Below are 19,020 nucleotides of genomic sequence, written 5' to 3' on the forward strand. Positions count from 1 at the left end.
GTTCGATTATCGCCAAAGACGAATTTGAACCACATTACTGTTAGCTTATTGTAAAACTTAGCTCACCTCCCACTCCGTTAGTGTAGATAATATTGTTTGTTTAAAAAAGCTACCAAAATTTGTTCTGACCCATGTAAAAAGAAGCCTAATACGATGAATACAGTACATAATTCATTAATAGAACTCAGATCAGACTGCAGAGCTCGTGTCCATAGAGACCAATTATGGCACGAGACCAAAATTCACCTGACTATCAAATATAGAACTTTTTTAGAAAACGGCCTTGAAGTCAGCAAACTAATGACAAATTTAATGCCTAAAATTAAGGGATTTTCGATAGCAAAATAAATAAATAAAAACCCTCAGAAACCCTAATCCATACATAGTTTGAGATCGACATGTCAAAATCGAATAAATCTCTATGACCACGAGAACAACATGCAATGCTCCAGTCTAGATCCCCATCGATTACGACTGATCGGTAGTAATTTTCTAAGAACATTGGAGTTTCATCATAAAACCAATTAAGAAAGTTGGAGTTGCATCATAAAACTAATTGATAATATGAGAAATAGCCCAATCTCTTATAACCTCAGTCCCTCCTCTCATCAATGTGAGACTCATTCCCAACACACCCCCTCACATGTGGCGAATTTTCAAGCCTAACACGTGAACAACACAACAGGTGACGTGGAGCGCGTGTGGCCGTTTGGCTTCACACGTGAGACAACTTGCTCTAATACCATGAAGAAAGTTGGGGTTCCACCATATGGGAAGTAGCTCAACCTCTTATAAGCCCATGCAAGGTCTCTCCTCCCATTAATGTGAGACTTATTTTCAACAATTTCCTAGGTGTTAATTTATATGCAAAAAAATCACGAAAAATTGTAAACACAAATATATAAAACAAACATGATTCAGAGAGGAAGGTGGTGGTGACAGATAGAGAGTAAGCACGCAAAGCTTCAAGCATGAACCCAACATGCAAGAAAATACCATGTGTGCTCACTCTCTTCTGTCACCGCCCTTTACCCTTTAATTATTTGAACCTCCTTCGATATTGCACCAGAGGGAAAGATGCCTCCCCAAACCCTAGCTGTTTAATCCCCAAATGCTCTATATATGAGATTGGAACATTTATTTGCTTTTTGGGAGAGGGTTTCGAACCCTACATCTAGCTACTCCTATCCATCCCTCTATTCGACCTCGCCGGGAAGGGAACCCCTATCTATCACTCTACTCAACCTCGGTCCCTCACCGTTGAGGGAACCCTAGCTAATAGCTTTGCTTTGATATGAGAAATTGCAAGGCCTGTTGGGGCTTTATATAGAAGGAAAAAGAGAGAAAAGAGAGGAGTTGCATCACGTATGGAATAAATGTGCGTTTATCTTCTATTGGTCATCGTCCATTATTTTAAATATTTTAATGCCATTTTAATTCTTAATCACAGATCGAAGAGAACGGAAAAAATGTCATCTAGAACGTTATCGCTTTATATATCTTTTCCCATGATCCCATACATACATTTATTCAGTTACTGTCACCGATGCATCTTGTAATTTTAAATCTTCCGATCCTTTGCTCTTCTTCTTTATTTTGACAGTGATCATCCCTTCCTTTTCTTTCAAGCGAATATTTTCACTCACTCACTATCCTCGAGTAATAACGATGCTTACGACATTATTTACTATTGTAGAATTAGTGTAGTCAAACTCGGATTTGAGAGGATTTTAAAAGACTTTAAAAATCTTGTGCACTCAATTAAAAGATTTTAAAGGATTTTAGAATTCATTTAAATCTAGGTGTAGTCAATTAAAAGATTTAGAATCCATTCAAATCTAGTCGTAGTCAATTAAAAGATTTTAAAGGATTTTAGAATCCATCCAAATGTAAATGTATTTAAAAAATTAAGATTTTGGAGGATTTCAATAAGTTGTGGATTTTATGGGATTTGAAAGCAAAAAGTATATATAACCAAAACTAAAAAGAATCCAACCTCACCCCCTAGGATTTCAAATCCTTCCCCCACAATCCATTCAAATTCTTTAAAATCCATATGAATTTTGTAGGACTCTTTAATCCTCTTAAATCCTATCAAATCTTTCACTTTTAAAATCCTTTAAAATCTTAGTTTGGCTACACCCCCTTAAATTTTAACATATGTTTATAGTGAATAGAAACACATCTTAAAATTTAAACTCATCCAATAGCAATAAATAAGATGGTGAACATTACCACAACTTGAAGTGGTGAGGGAAAATGCACTTTCCTTTCAAGGATGAAGCCCTTTCTCTTTTCCTGCTCTGGCCTTGTCCTCCATAGTAAATAATATAAGGAAAACTAATGAAAATGGCTTGAAAACTTTGAGTTTTAATGGTAAGGACAAAATAAAGGGTAAAGTGAATGATACCAGAATTGACTTTTTAGTGTAAAAATATGATTTTTCGTTAAAGTGATCAGTACATGAGCTTTTCATTAAAATTCCCAATAATATATTGTATGGACTGGGGTGAATTTTTTATTTTTTTTTCATTCTATCATACTATTACCATACGATTTTGTACCTTTTCTTTTTTTTTTTTTTTTTTTTTTTTTTTTTTGCCAAATTGTAATGGTACGGTAATTGTACCGAAATAATGTTGAATGATGAATCTTGATAACCAAAACCAATATCAACCATATTGTTGTAATGAATATATTTAATTATTTAAATATATATTTTTAAAATTATATAATACTAAGTACTAATTTTTATTTTTAATATATTTCATTTAGTTTGCAACGTTTATTTAACTTCTATTTGATTTGGTTTGCAACCCTTTTATATTTAAACCTTGATGCATGGTTTGACAAACTAAATATAAATGTGTGAAATAATGATGAATGATGGATCTTGGTTGTAAGATAGAATATTTTAAAAATTAAAAATGATAATAAGTTTCATCTTAATATGTTGGCTACGTGCTTAACAAAAACAATGAAGCAAAAAACGTTTGGGGCTAAAAATCAGGTTTGGTTCCCAAAAAAATAGCCCAATATTAAATTGGTACAATACTATTACTATACAATGGCAATCGAATTGTATGGCATACCGAATTTTGAGATAATGAAGATTCAGAATCATAATGTTACTAAAATTTAACAAATTAAAAGTTTAGTATGATAATTGGTACAAAATTTTTGGTACAGTAACGTTTCGAAACCACCCCTAGTATGGACTTAATTTGGTCATGTTATTTTGTTTCCCAACCTAGCTTCAAATATATGCATAAATTTTAAGTTTATTTACAAGAAATTGCATTAATTGTGAGATGATGGCATATGTTTTTTCAGAGTCAATAAAGATTAGCACCAATAAATTGCAAGTGATTAATTTTTAGTCGTACTTGTGAATGAGTAATTTATAGCCATCTATAATTGTGAAGGAGTGCCAAAGATGATTGTCCATGCATGTGTGAGTAGTTTTATGTTCACATGCATTCACACAAAATATAGATGATTTCTTGTCAAGTATGGGATGCTATACTTAAAAAATCCCAAAATGATTGCATGCACCAAGTGTCAAAACAAATCGCCTCATTGATCATACTAATTAACATGATTGCACAACATTATTGGTAAATCTATAATGATGAGTGACATTTGCATAACAATGATTACGCATTGTTATATCATGTTGAGTGTATTCCGTATCAAAATCAAATTCTTGCATTTAGAATGTTTGAAAGATTACAACCACGCAATTCATTTCCAAATAGACTTTAACACTTGCGCAATAATTTAGCAATCTAGCAGAATTAGTTTCGACCACTAGTTTAGATGTAAGATCTGCATAAATTATTCAACCGATGGCATTTCTCTAATAAGAAACCCAATGAACACATAAGATATTCAAAAGAAGGAAACTTAATTAGGAAATTGAAAAAGTGATCAAGCTGTTACGATCTTTAGTAACTAAAACATGATACTTAAATCATTGTTGTCATTGAAATCACATGCAGATATCAGCATGTATCGATCCCCATTTGCTAGCTAGATTGGCCGACTGGGCACAATGCCTTCAATCTCCATGACACAAACAAAACAGGGGGACACAATATGTATCTGCTAAGTTGAACATGCTAAAGCACCATGCCCTCTTAATCAAATCATAAACTAATTAATTGAAAATCATAATCAAGCTTAAATTAACAAAGAATGTGGCAGGGTCAGTTTCTTTGGAAAAAGAACAAGAACAAAGAAGAATTGCTTTTGCACAAATTGGCCAATGAGAGGTCAACAGACACATTGTTCCAGACTATACTCCACAAGCCGGCCCAAAAATAAGATAGAAAATCGGTAAAGCAGTTTAAAGTATATATGCTTTATGATAATTCATTTTTATTGTTGGAATAATAATTAACTCAAAAAATGCAAAAGAAAGAATATATCACAGGCAATGTCACAAGTCTCTCTCGTCGACCTATCAGTGCAAAAATGCGTGGTTTGTGGGACGTCATGCCTTTGTTACATTCTGTGATGAATTATATAATATGGGGTAATATTAGGGAGATAAAAATTTTAAATCAAATTTGCAAACTAAATGAGGTATTATCAATAAAAAATAAACATGTTAATCAACGCTTAAGTAATAATCTAATCATCAACAATTACAACATTTTATTTACAAATTTAATTTAAAAAATTTAATCTTTCTAATATTGTCTTATAGTATTTGATTAGATTTGATACTCCACAAAGTAAAATGTGTATTAGTAACTAAAAGTTTTATGCAGCAGCCCATTTATAATTAGAGTCGTGATAATCTAGCAAGTAAAACTAGATTCAAGAGATATTCAACGCTTATTGAACTGTAGTCATGCCCACTTAAGGATTTTTTTAAGGATTTGTGAGAGACAAATTACAACGTACTGTCGGAATTTTTTAATAGTTGAAAGTCGAAACTTTTCATATCCATGAGTTCTGTTTTAGACAAAGCTTTCTTGTTTCTTCTTTTTCAACCTCCTAACAAACTAGATATGTCATCATCTTCGACAGAGTAATAACAAGATTACATTTAACATTTTTCAAGTGGGTTGGGAAACTTTTATTTTCCAATCTGATTTTGAACAAATATTAATCAGTTAATTTTTATCCAAAAAAAAAGGAAAAGTAAAGCCATGATTTCACTTTTACTCCATGATGGTTTTATGCTTTCTACTACAAATAACCACTAATGCTATCGTTTTATTGAAAAAAAAAAAAAAGTAAAGCTATAATTATATATATAAGGGTAAAGCTACGATTTAACTTGTACTCCATGATGATTTTGTGCTTTCTACAACAAAGAAATGGCCCAACAATAACATCCATTTTATCTGTCACTTAATACTATGGTGTAGTCGTGTTCCTCTATCTTTGATTTTCGTCAAAGGTAAGTTTGAACCACATTATTACTAGCTCATTTTGAGCCTAACGCCACCCCTTCCCCTTAGTGTTGATAATATCATTTGTTCATGAAAAAAAAAATCCACTTTATCTACACACTCATGTCCCCATCACTGCATGACATGAGTGTGTAAGGATTGTGAATGTCATCTTTCTCTTATGCTCTTTTAAGACAGGAGTGTGTAGTGATTTTCTTTAGTGCTAATTTAGATTTGTCAATTGACTAAATTTTAATAGATTGAGATTTCTAATCTGATATTCCAATAATCCTATTACAAAATGGGTCTTGATATGTATTAAGATTGATCTGAATTCCATAATAATTTGATTCAACTTATTATAACATGTTATATTTTTTTCTACACTATTTGTTAGGTATTACACTTGTGAGTAACCTCATTTGGACTATCGAATTGTCTAATCAATAAAAGATAAATTAAAAGGTTGAGAATTGGAGATCAGGAAGTATCAAAGAGTGAACGCTGTTATTATCTTGAATCTATCTTGCAAAAGAACGAATAATTAGATGGAGAACTCAACCATAAAATACAATTTGGATGGTTAAAGTGGAAGAGTGTATCAAGTGTATTATGCGAACGGTAAGCCACTAAAGCTCAAGAAATCTTTTTATAGGATGACAATAAGGCCAACAATGCTTTATGGCTCGGAATGTTGGGCGGTCAAAAAGCAATGAGTGAAAAAATGAGTGTTGTGGAGATGAGAATGCTTAGCTAGTCGTGTGGGCATATGAGAAATGTTTTGATTAAGAACGAGGATTCGAGATAAGTAGGAGCGGTCGCAATTGAAGCTAAGATGAGAGAAAATCAATTAAGGTGGTTTGGGCACATGAACTAAAGACCTACGATATTATGGTTAGAAGGTGCAACTATGAGACAGAGCTCATGCCAAAGACTTTGGAAGAGATTTTAAGAAAAGATATGGAGTACTTGAAGCTAATGGAAGACTTGGTACAAAATCAGACGCAATGGTGTTCTATGATTCATACAACCAACCTCACTTAGTAGAATAAGGCTTAGTTATTATTATTGTTTGCTAAATTAGGTCCGATAATTAATAATACCCCATTTGATTTAGATTTAATATAAATTGACAAGTCAAATTCTAATAATCGGAATACAATCCAACTTGAATGATCTTATTACAAATGAATTCACATATAAATTAAGACGGGAACGATATCCAAATTCAACCCATCACAAGTCTATCTACATGTGAATGGATGATGTATTACTATGTAGCTTACCAAGAAGTACCACTGTACCAGTGAATGATGATATGGTAGGGTAGGAAGAAAATATACCCATTAGGGAAGTGGGCATGCCTTTTGTATGGCCTAAGACTTATCCTTTTTTGGAGTGGGAAGTGAGGGATGTGCTTACATACATATTGCATACGAATAATGTTAGAGAAATTAAATTAGTTTACTTAAGTGTTGATAAACGTGCTCAGTTTTTATTGACAATAAATCATTTAGTTTGTATATTTTATCTACAAATTTAATCTCCTTAGCATTACCATACATACATGTTTCAACAGCCCTAGCTAAGGCAACGTGGCATTAATTGGAATATTTAATGTTATCATTATTGTATAATAAAGCATCTTCTCTTGCCATTGTGGTTTAAGAAATTCGGGTCCTTGCCGGATCTCCTTTGTGAGGATCCCGAAGATCTGTAAATCATATCTGTTCATTATATATCATGCGGTCAGAAATTATTTTAAATATTTTTATTTAAAATTAAACACAAACAGTATCTGACAAAAATTGACCGCACGATGTACAATGAACAAACACAATTTACGAATTCTCATGATCCCCATCAAAAGAATCTGAAGAGGATCTTGTTGGTGGTTTATGTGCTATAGTCCATGGTCCATGGAACACTTTTTTGGGGTGGGTGGTAACCCCTAATGGCAGGCGAGAGGCCCTTGGAGCCTTTGGATCAGCACCATGCTTTCATTTTATCCCTTTCCAAAACGGGTGAGGAGCTCATCTCGACCTTTTATCAGGGTGCAGGCCACTGACATGTGGCATGCTAGGGTTTAGCTATACGAACCGGATCCCTTCCAAATTCCAATAAACTGAGCACACTAATCAATGAATTCGGATCGTTGAAATTTGATCCAACGACTACAAACAGGAGGTTCATCTAAAAGTTATAATAATTGTAGTCATTTGATTAAATTTTAACGGTCCAGATTCATTAATTAATGAGCTTAATTTCCTTGGATCCGGAAGGGATCCGGTTCCGTCGAAGGCCACCAACCAAAATTTATTCTCCAATAAAGCATGATAAGGTCATTTTATATATACAATATAAAATGCGTGAATAAATGAAACATTTTACAAAATAATTTGAATAGCAATAGTATGTTCTGAGTTGAGAATTTAATAAAGCTGATTAAAATAATATGTTTTCATATTTGCACTTAAATTCGACGACTTTTCTTATAATTCAGATAAATTAATTTGAATGTCATTGGTTTCAAATAAAATAGCAACTGCCTAACATTATATGCGCAATTGTGCCTTCTAATGACTTAGTTTAAGTTCTACAAGGGTGCATCTATATGATAATGTTATTAGTGCTTCTGTCCTCGTGCAATCAATTAATTTTTAGTTAGATTGTGTTGGACTATATGAGAATCTTTGTGGTCCAACGTACGTGTCAATAATTTGTGGTTGGGGTGGATTATCAACCATAAGACAACCCAACTTTTGGCTTTATTAGTTGTGTTTGAACAATATCACTTGCTTTTTTTATTTTTTTCGGTGTTGCCGTTTTTGAATTCAAGCTAATTCTGGCCCGACGATGTCCCATCCATTCCAAACAAGTTGAAGAATATATAAACTTCTATTCTATGCTCTATCTATCAATCAAATAAGAGAAATGCTAAAGTTACTCTCTCAAAAGTGAAATTCTTTATGAATTTTCTGTCACCTTATAATTTAACGTTAATTTCTACCGTCAACATTACAAAATATTATGTCAAAAACATAAAGTGAGATAATTTTTGTAAAATCTCACTTTTAAGAAGGTCCATTCTTTCAAGCACGAAAATCTAATGCTATATTGAAGACTTATTTATATGTATATACACAAAATGATAATAAAAATATTCACTTAGTCACTTATCTCATTCATCAAAATTAACAAACGTCATATATGCATCAAACTTTTATCTCGGTTAAAAAAGGTCCAAACTCTTATAAAATAGACCACATGAAAACCCTATTTTCCTCAGTATACACCGCAATATCCTCGATCAGTTCACACCAATGGATTTACCAGTGGAGCTTTCAGCCAATAAGGCGACCATGTGAACAGTGAATTGCATCAGAGAGGCATGTGCATGATCACGTCCTCTCCTACCCCAGCAATATGCAGGCATTGGTCGAGGGAGGCGGCTGGTGGCAGCATTTCCACTTGCTCTTGGTGGTCGTATATATACACTGATCACTGATTGATCACTTATCGGATCCACAATGGTTATGAACAGCACAGCAGAATTAAAAGCTGCACATATATTTCATTTTTCTTCGTCTTTTAAAAAAAAAAAAAAAAAAAAAAAAAACTGCATTTGTCTGTTTTTTGGCAGAATACATCGAGGACTGCGTGTGAGAAGAAGACGATGACATGAAGGCCTTTTCTGAATTTGTTTCTTTGCCGAACTCAAATCATCTTTTCTTTTAGATAGGAAGACTGGCGATATAAATCAAAGACAGTTTAGATGTTTATGGCACACTGCTACTAGTACAACGGCACCGAGTCTTAGTTTCGATTTATAAGGACGATCGAGAGTTTCATACCTAATTATATTTAGTCCTAGTTTAAGCCCCACGCTCAATAGAATAAAGAATAATAGTATTAGTCAAGATCCATTAAGTGGAATATAATCTTTTTGTCAGACACTTACTATCTGTCAACTTGCATCTTACCTCACACACAACAGTAGGCGTGAAATTTTATCAAAATAATCTCAGTGGTATTCAAAGTGGAACCACTTGAATTAGCCAAAATTTTCAATTCTATTATATTATGAGATTCTTGTTTCTACCACACCCCTTAATGTGGAACCACTACATTGTGGACCACACATGTAGCTAGTTTCACATCGATTTTTTATGGACGAAAGCAAAACAAAGCATTAAAAATGGTAATCTAGGCAAGCCAAGGTAAAGATCCAGCTGGCTCAATTGATCAATCAATTCACTCTAATATTATATAAGTCAAGATTTCATATACTCAGCCATCGTCCCCTACTAACCCTACTTATATTGTCGTTCAATTTGCATCTAATGACCTGCACAACACAACAAGTGAGAGATTTATCACAAAAGGTTTCGATGATCTCAGACGTAAGTGGAACTATTTAATATGAGTCACATTTAGGTTTATCAATTTTTTTTTTTGTTGTCAGTAGGTTTATCAATTCTTCAATATGTGGTTCTTGTATTGTTCAAACAACTACTAGTCCTATGGTCTAGTAATTATCTTCTTCATCTACAAATGGAAAGTTTCATGTTCGACTCATTTAAACGAGTTTGATACTTAATTATATGGTGTTAGTAGTGTACAAGTCCCACATTCGTTTGAATACCGTTGTATCACACAACTGTTAACTAAAAACAAAACAAAAAATAATTGTAGGAGCTTTGGGCCAAAAAGAAATAATCAGGAAATCAACCCATTTGCGCTTTTTCTTGCACTTCTCTTCAGCCCAATACTCAACAACTATCAAATTTGAGCCCAATACTCACAAATACGATAGACTTAGTACCACCTCCTTTTAAAGAAAAATGCACGACTTCATACATGGCCACAAAACATTGGATTTGGTGTCCAAGAACTCTCTACTCCCCCGAAAAAGATGAAAAAGATGAAAAAGATAGAGGGGGTAAGAGTATTCAAATGACGGGGAGTCCAGAGAATGAGTGACATGTCGTAATTGCACTATTTTAAGTCTTTCTAATTATGTAACATACTTGAGTGCAACTACACTAGTTAGATTAAAATGTGCTTCTCATGCATCTAAGTCAAAATTTCTTTGGAAAATTTAAATTAATTTAAAGTAGAATAGTGTTTGTATTAAAAAAAAAGAAGATAAAAATGAAGTTTAAGAAAGAAAATAATAAAGCGAGGATTAGACACGGCAACCAACTACGGACAACATCATAATATGCATAATTGGACAACAATAAGCAATGTTCTAAAAGACGCTAGGCTTTAGTCGGGCGGCGGGCTGGGGCCTAGCGCCTAGGTGGCTAGGCAGACGCCTAGGCGGACTAGATGGATTTAAGTAAATCTATTGTATTTCGTGTAAATAAGTGTGTGTTTATACTTAAAATATATATAATTTCATCGTAAACTAGAAAATAGAATGACATATATATATTATGAAGTATTGGAACATATGAAAACATAGGGAGCAAACATATAATGTGTGTTTATTTAAGTGTTTAATAAGTCTCTTACAATTTATTGGAAACAATAAAATGCAAAAAGAAAGTTATCAATTTTCTATCTAAGTGAGTTGCAACCTAGGCAGGTATGTAGGTGGGTCAGGGTGGGCTAGGTGAGTGCCTAGGCAGTCAAGGCGGTCGCCTCAGCACGTCTAGGGCTCTTTCTTAATTTTTAAATGCCTAGGCATTAATCAAAGCGGTGGCCTATGCGGCGCTAGGCGGGGACTTTTAGAATAGTGACAATAACGAAACTACAAGGCCAAACCGGAAAATTAAAAATATTAATACATCGAAGATCCCTCACATAATAATCTTCACGTACAGCTATTTCACCGTCTCTAGTCTTCATCTTCTTCTTTCTGCATTGGCGCGTTCCTCCTCAACTCCACCAACCAGAATTACACACAAATCCGAGGAGTTTGGGAAAACCTTAATCTTAAATCAATCGCACACCCCCGTCATCAAAACGCATCACTTCGTCCAACTTCCAACTGCTATCATGTTCCCTCTGTTTTTATGTATTTAATTCCTTTTTATAAGCTAATTTAGTCATGCTCTCGCTGAATTTCTCAACCTTTTTGCATATCATTTTTTTATTCGTAGTGGATAGATTGGATGTATATTCATATGTGATTGTTATTGATTTAGGTTTTTCTTTTGCGCCAAAAGATGGAAACTTTTGCAGAAATTGTATGAACTGCTTTACATTGCGGTTTCTGATTAATTAAGGGATCTCATTTTATTGTTGGTATTGAATTTGATTTTTCAAGATTCCCAGGAAAACCAATCATAAGAAATGAAGGTTCCTGTATAAAAAGTTTGATTTGGAGAAAGGATGCAGCTTTCAGTTTTAAGATGATGGGAACACTTAAATGCGATTACTGAATAATTTGAGTGAGATTAAATCTGAAATATGCGTTACGATTGAAGCGTGATGTCTCGTGGTTGATATTTTCAATTATGGCTGCTGTGGCACCGGAAGGATCCCAATTTGATGCTCGTCAGTATGATGCTAAAAGGAGTGAGTTGTAGGCTTCCTTCCCCACTCTCTCGTACTCTTCTTTGATTCCTATATTCGGTGTTTTCACACGGTACATATTTTGTGTTGCCAATGATAAAATTTATTCTTGTTTTGTTGAATTGATGGGGCCAGACTTGGAGGTGACTGGCAAGAGTTTTTCACATCGTATGATGAAGTTCATGATAGCTTTGGCGCTATGGGATTGCAGGCGAACCTTCTTCGAGGCATCTATGCATATGGTAAATCAAACAACGCTACATTTGTTTTCTTCGGAAATTAAGAGTTTCCGAGTATGGTACTTTTCAAAACCTGTTGGCAAATTTTTGGCTAGACTTGCCAGATCAGGTGATATTAGTTTTTCAGCGTGTTAGGGAGATACAAGTTTATAACTCCATTTTGCATCAATTGAGATTTGTCGCTATGTGTGTAATTGTACGAGTATTTTTTTTATATGGAAAATGAAGAGTTGGTCTAATATTTTAGGTTGTGACTTGTAAGATTGTTTACGCGAGAAGTGAATGGTGTTACCTTTGCTTGAAGTAAAATGCTACACCATTTACCACTGCCTCTTCTCTATTTACACACACACACATATTCATATGCTTGTTGTTGGTACGTGTATACTACGAATGCAAGTCATCCTTGTAGTAGAATGGAAAGCTGATAGATGGTCCAAACTTTTTCTTAAGGTTTTGAGAACCCCTCTGCAATTCAGCAAGGGGGAATTGTTCCTTTCTGCAAGGGACTTGATGTGATTCAACAGGCACAACTGGAACTGGAAAAACAGCGACACTCTGCTCTGGGACTTTGCAGCAGCTTGATTATGGCTTACTTGATTGCCAGACATTAGTTCTTGCACCCACACGCGAACTTGCTCAACAGATTGAAAAGGTTATGAGAGCACTGGGTGACTATCTAGGTGTCAAGGTTCATGATTGGGTTGGTGGGACCAGTGTTCGTGAAGATCAACGCATTCTGTCCAGTGGGGTCCATGTCGTTGTTGGCACTCGTGGTCGTGTATTTGACATGCTACGAAGGCAGTCTCTTCGTCCTGCTTACATTAAGATGTTTGTGTTAGATGAAGCAGATGAAAATGAAATGCTTTCATGAGGTTTCAAGGATGAGGTCCTTAGTTTCTTTTTCATTTGTATTCTCTGTTTCTTCTGTGTGCCGATACTTCTTGCTACAAAAAATGAGTTTGGTGATTTTTCAATATTAAATTTACGTTTAGTTTGCGTGCTATTTTGGTTAAGTGGTGATTGTACTAACAATCCCATTTCATGTTTTCAGATCTATGACATTTTCCAGCTGCTACCACCGAAAATCCAGGTGGGGGTTTTCTCTGCCACAATGCCACCAGAGGCCCTTGATATCACTAGGAAATTCTTGAACAAACCTGTAAGGATTTTGGTGAAACGTGACGAGGTATCAAGCAGTTTCATGTCAATGTTGAGAAAGAGGATTGGAAACTGGTGTTGAGAGTGCAGCTTGCAGTGCACTAACCTGGACACAAGGAATACTGCACTTGCAGTACAATATTCCTTATCAGCTACCACATGGTTCCAGCTCAGATATGTTGCAGCATGGGCAGCTTGCACGCCACCTGATTAACATTTGTTTATTGCATGCATTTGTTTATTGCATGCGTGTGTGTAATGTGTATATATTAAACCATCTGCCATTGGAGCAGAAGATGAATAATACAACCGAAATATCAAACTTTATATGGTATCAGAGCACAGGCAATCTTTTGCTCTGCTCTGCCTTCACTCTTCAGCTGCTATACCGTGAGCAGCAACCAGTGCACTGCAACATATCTGCTCTCAATAAGCAGCAGCAGCTGCTGTATCTGCATCTGCATCTGCAACTCGTGTGCATGTCTATCAGCATCACAGACTGCGAGTTGGGCTACGACACGCACAGCACACTCCATCCAAGGTCAAGTACTGGATCAACAAAACCCGATACCTACACCGTTACCGCCTTCACAAACTCAAGTCGTTGAACGAGCAGCAACTCTAGATATTCCACCTGGATCTATACCTGTTCCGCCTTCATCTTTACCTGTTCCATCTACATCAGTACCTCAAGATGTTCCAGAACCAGCAGCACATGTTCCATTTGCATCTGCAACTCAAGACGTTGCAGAACGAGTAGCACCGCCATCTGCAACAGCAGCCTTACGTGACCTCTCTGCCCAGCAAGTTCGTCCGCGCCAAGAAGAAAAAGTGCAGTCCGTGCTACTCCTTGCAGAGCCGTCGCTGCCATGAATTTTTAAGTGGTTCATACCACTCGACGGAGCTCGAGACGAAGTTCTATAGCCAGACGCTCTCCGCTCCTTGTCGCTGCCGTTAGCCCCATGAAATTCTTGTGGGTAGTCTAAACCACCCTGTGAAGTTCCAATCAAATCTGAGTGCTCTTCATCGTCCATGCTTCGTCCTTTCTGAAGTTGTCTGCACTCCTCCATCTCCACCACAACCCAGCTCCTGCCGCCGTAAACTGGTGGAGAAAGATAGGAAGAAACAAAATTCCTCCTGTTCGGTGGAAGCAAGCAAAGGGCCAGACTTCAAGTTTGGTCATCGATCACTGTTCGTGTGTTGAGGAGGCTCCCACTGCCTGAAGACCGACAAGTCCTCTGTGAAGCCATGAAAAGTCACTGCACACTGCCTGCCGACATGACAACTGACTCTTCCGAGCAATATCACAATCTGCTTGCACTCCTTGATAAGAGTCAATTCAACTCCACACCTAATCATGTCGGTACCACCTCTACTATGAATAACTTGTCAAGTAGAGTTTTTTGTGCCTCTGCTCTCAATAAGGGAAGGGACTGGATTTTCGATACAGGCGCCACAGACCACATGGTCTGCTCACCAAGCTTAATGACCACAAGTGTTCTGGTATACAATCGACAAGTGCACTTACCCAATCATGCACTTGCCGATGTCACACATATTGGCACAGTTCATCTCTCGAATGATCTCACCCTTCACAACGTGCTTTGTGTTCCATCATTTAAACTGAATTTAATTTCTGTCAGCAAACTCACTAATACCTCATCTTGCTTTGTCATCTTCACTGATAAAATGTGTCTACTTCAGGGCCAACGATCGGGGAAGATGATTGGGACGGGAACTGAACAAGTAGGACTCTACTACCTTGATAATGTGATGAAAACCAGGTGCAATTCAGCGTCAATTGTTGCCTCTTCTTCTTCTCAGCTTTGGCATCAACGCCTTGGCCATCTTTCCAACAAGACCTTACAGCATCTCTCTACTTGCATTAAAAATTTGAATTTTTGTAGCATTGATGATTGTTTGATCTGTCCATTAGCCAAACAAACACGTGCTCCTTTTCCTTTGAGTTCTATCACCACAAAGGCTCCTTTTGAGTTAATTCATGTTGACATTTGGGGAGGTTACCATGTTCCCACTATCACAGGGGCACAATATTTCTTAACTATTGTGGATGATTTCTCAAGATGCACATGGGTTTATTTAATGAATCACAAATCAGATGCACGATCTTATCTCATCAATTTCATCCACCTTGTTGAAACACAATTTTCCAGACGAGTCAAGGTTCTTCGTAGTGATAACGGTCCAGAATTTTCTATGACCCATTTTTTTTCAGATAAGGGGATTCTCCATCAAACAAGTTGTGTCTCTACTCCCCAACAAAACGGGGTAGCAGAGCGCAAACACCGCCACTTACTCAATGTTGCTAGAGCCTTACTTTTTCAATCTCATCTTCCTAAGAAATTTTGGGGTGATGCAATCCTCACTGCCACTTATCTCATAAATCGGACTCCCACTCCTCTTCTTCAAGGCAAATCACCCTATGAAATACTTCACCACAAACAGCCAGCGTATGCACATTTGCGAGTGTTTGGTTGCTTATGTTTTTCTTCCACCCACCACCATCGTCCCACAAAATTTGATGCAAGAGCCACACGGTGTCTTTTTCTTGGGTATCCATATGGCACAAAGGGATATCGAGTTTACGACCTTCACACGGGTAAAATCTCTATCTCCCGTGATGTTATTTTCCATGAACATGTGTTCCCTTTTTCATCTTCTGCTGCAGTTTCACCACTTGTGTTTCCACATACTCAAGATACTGCCTATGATGATCCCATCATTCATCCGTCCACTCTACTGGAGCAGGATTCCGTCGATCCATCCTCTTCTTCGCCGGTGAGTCCTGTTTCGGTTTCATCTCCTTTTCTTTCCACCTCACCACCTCGTCTTAAACGACCCACTCATGCTCCTGGTTATCTTCAACAATATCACATCGACATCAACCTCCCTTCTCGGTCCGTCCCTTCATCTCACTCGGCGTTGACCAAAGTACCAAGTACTCCTTATCCTTTGTCTGATGTCCTCACATACGATCGTTTATCTGCTCGACATCGTGCTTTCACCACTTCCATTTCAGCTGCCATAGAACCCAGCTCATTCTCACAGGCTATACGCGACCCTCACTGGCGTTTCGCTATGGAAGAAGAACTGGCAGCCCTTGCTGCGAATAGGACATGGTCTCTGCAACCATTGCCCCCTGGCAAGAAGCCGGTTGGATGTAAATGGGTTTACAAAATCAAATTTCGATCCGATGGATCCATTGAGAGATATAAAGCACGTTTGGTTGCCAAAGGTTATAGCCAAATTGAAGGCTTAGACTATCGAGAAACCTTTGCTCCGGTTGCAAAATTGACTACAGTTCGTCTACTCCTTGCTGTTGCCTCGGTCCAACAATGGCACCTCCACCAGCTTGATGTTAATAACGCTTTCCTCCATGGCGATCTTGAAGAAGATGTCTACATGTCCTTGCCTCCTGGTTTCGGACGAAAGGGGGAGACACGAGTTTGTAAACTTCATAAATCTTTGTATGGGCTTAAGCAAGCCTCTCGTCAATGGTTTATCAAACTCTCTTGTGCTCTTAGAAAGGCCGGTTATCAACAATCCAAGGCAGATTATTCATTATTTGTCCGAAACCATGATGGTAAATTCACTGCCCTCCTTGTCTATGTTGATGATATTATCTTGGCAGGAAATAACATACAAGCAATTGAAGATACCAAGTCTTTTCTTATGAAGCAATTCAAGTTGAAAGACCTTGGCCAATTAAGATATTTCTTGGGCATTGAAATTGCTCGCTCTAGCAAGGGGATCACCCTCTCACAGCGAAAATATGCCCTTGAAATACTTGAGGATGCAGGTCATCTTGGCGCAAAACCAGCCACCTCTCCTATGGAGCAAAACTTATCACTCAGAAAGGATGAAGGACAATGGGTTACTAATCCTTCCTCTTATCGACGACTTGTTGGGAGACTAATCTACCTGACAATCACGCGCCCTGATTTGGTGTATGCTGTCCATATTCTTAGTCAATTTATGGAGAAGCCTCAAACTCCACACTTGGAGGCAGCCCAGCGAGTCTTACGATACGTTAAGCACACACCAGGGCAAGGTATTTTTCTTTCTGCAAGAAGTCCAATTCAATTGAATGCTTTTTGTGATGCGGATTGGGCCAGATGTCGAGACACACGACGTTCTACCACCGGATACTGTGTATTTCTTGGAGAATCCTTGATCTCCTGGAAAAGCAAGAAACAAAATACTGTGTCACGTTCTAGTGCAGAGGCGGAGTATCGTTCAATGGCAGCAACTTGTTGTGAAGTCACTTGGTTGAAATCTGTTCTACAAGACTTGGGTATCAAACATGAACGTCCAGTCAAGTTATATTGTGATAATCAAGCGGCACTTCACATCGCTTCGAATCCGGTCTTTCACGAAAGAACCAAACACATAGAAATTGACTGCCATCTTGTACGAGAAAGGGTTCAAAGTGGAATGATCGAGACATCTCACATCTCAACCATGAAACAACCAGCCGACATCTTCACAAAGCCACTGAGCTTACACCAGTTTACGACTTTGCTTTGCAAGTTAGGAATAATCAACATTCATTCCAAACTTGAGGGGGAGTGTTGAGAGTGCAGCTTGCAGTGCACTAACCTGGACACAAGGAATACTGCACTTGCAGTACAATATTCCTTGTCAGCTACCACATGGTTCCAGCTCAGATATGTTGCAGCATGGGCAGCTTGCACGCCACCTGATTAACATTTGTTTATTGCATGCATTTGTTTATTGCATGCGTGTGTGTAATGTGTATATATTAAACCATCTGCCATTGGAGCAGAAGATGAATAATACAACCGAAATATCAAACTTTATAACTGGAGACACTTTGTGATCTTTATCAGACCTTGGCAATTACCCAGAGTGTCATCTTTGTGAACACCAGGCGCAAAGTTGATTGGTTAACAGACAAGACGCGCAGCCGTGATCACACAGTTTCTGCCACCCACGGGGACATGGACCAAAACACAAGAGATATTATCATGAGAGAGTTTCGGTGTGGTTCTTCTCGTGTGCTCATAACCACTGATCTCTTGGCCTGTGGTATTGACGTCCAGCCGGTCTCCCTTGTGATTAATTACGACCTTCCAACACAAGCGGAGAAACCTCCATCGTATTGGTCATAGTGGGAGGTTGGGAGGAAGGGTGTTGCCATCAATTTCGTCACCAAGGACGACGACAGGATGTTGTTTGATATCCAGAAGTTTTATAATGTTATCATTGAGGAGCTGCAGGCAAATGTTTCTGATCTGCTCTAAATAAGGTTTTGCATTGGTTTTGGTAAATTGGCTTTGAAATTTCAAAGCCGTATTTATTTTCTTGTAGGTTTAGGGGCGATTCTTTAGCATGGTTTACTTGGAACTGGGGTATTCCCGTTTCAGGTGTGGAAAAAACGACTTGAAAGTTTTTGGTCGAAAGTTTTGTTGCGTGTTTTTTGTAATTTTAGTATGTAAGACGGTTTTGCAGCATTAAACTGTTTTGTCTGGTTCTTGAGATGGAATATTCCGTTGGAGTCATAGAAACTTCTCGACAGATTGATGCAGTTTTGACTTTTGAGATTTGTTTGTTTGTGTTGTGAAGGGTGAATAGGAAAGCTGTAACGTAACAGAGACCTTGCCCGACAATGACGAGAGATCTTTATCTACAACCGGATATATCTCCTC

The 19,020-nt window shown here is 37.3% G+C and overlaps 1 pseudogene; it reads left to right on the forward strand.

Moving 5' to 3' along the window:
• The first annotated feature begins 11,872 nt into the window (after positions 1-11,872).
• Positions 11,873-18,928, forward strand: LOC137711335 (eukaryotic initiation factor 4A-13-like; annotated as a pseudogene).
• The last annotated feature ends 92 nt before the right edge of the window (positions 18,929-19,020 follow it).

This window comes from Pyrus communis, chromosome 1 (assembly GCF_963583255.1).
Source record: "Pyrus communis chromosome 1, drPyrComm1.1, whole genome shotgun sequence".
NCBI classification, from domain to species: Eukaryota; Viridiplantae; Streptophyta; class Magnoliopsida; order Rosales; family Rosaceae; genus Pyrus; species Pyrus communis.